Below are 821 nucleotides of genomic sequence, written 5' to 3'. Positions count from 1 at the left end.
TGAGACCATACAGTATTGTTTACTGACCAGGAAGCTGTGCTAGAGACATTGATCTACCAACGATGAGACCATACAGTATTGTTTACTGACCAGGAAGCTGTGCTAGAGACATTGATCTACCAACGATGAGACCATACAGTATTGTTTACTGACCAGGAAGCTGTGCTAGAGACATTGATCTACCAACGATGAGACCATACAGTATTGTTTACTGACCAGAAACTGTGCTAGAGACATTGAACTACCAACGATGAGACCATACAGTATTGTTTACTGACCAGGAAGCTGTGCTAGAGACACTGATCTACCAACGATGAGACTATACAGTATTGTTTACTGACCAGGAAGCTGTGCTAGAGACATTGATCTACCAACGATGAGACCATACAGTATTGTTTACTGACCAGCAAGCTGTGCTAGAGACATTGATCTACGAACAATGAGACCATACAGTATTGTTTACTGACCAGCAAGCTGTGCTAGAGACATTGATCTACCATACAGTATTGTTTACTGACCAGGAGGCTGCACTAGACATTGATCTACCAATGATGAGACCATACACTATTGTTTACTGACCAGGAAGCTGCACTAGAGACATTGATCTACCAACGATGAGACCATACATTATTGTTTACTGACCAGGAAGCTGTGCTAGAGACATTGATCTACCAACGATGAGACCATACAGTATTGTTTACTGACCAGGAAGCTGTGCTAGAGACATTGATCTACCAACGATGAGACCATACAGTATTGTTTACTGACCAGGAAGCTGTGCTAGAGACATTGATCTACCAACGATGAGACCATACAGTATT

Source organism: Limulus polyphemus, unplaced genomic scaffold (assembly GCF_000517525.1).
Source record: "Limulus polyphemus unplaced genomic scaffold, Limulus_polyphemus-2.1.2 Scaffold8352, whole genome shotgun sequence".
NCBI lineage: Eukaryota > Metazoa > Arthropoda > Merostomata > Xiphosura > Limulidae > Limulus > Limulus polyphemus.
Note: the sequence above shows the minus strand (reverse complement) of the source record.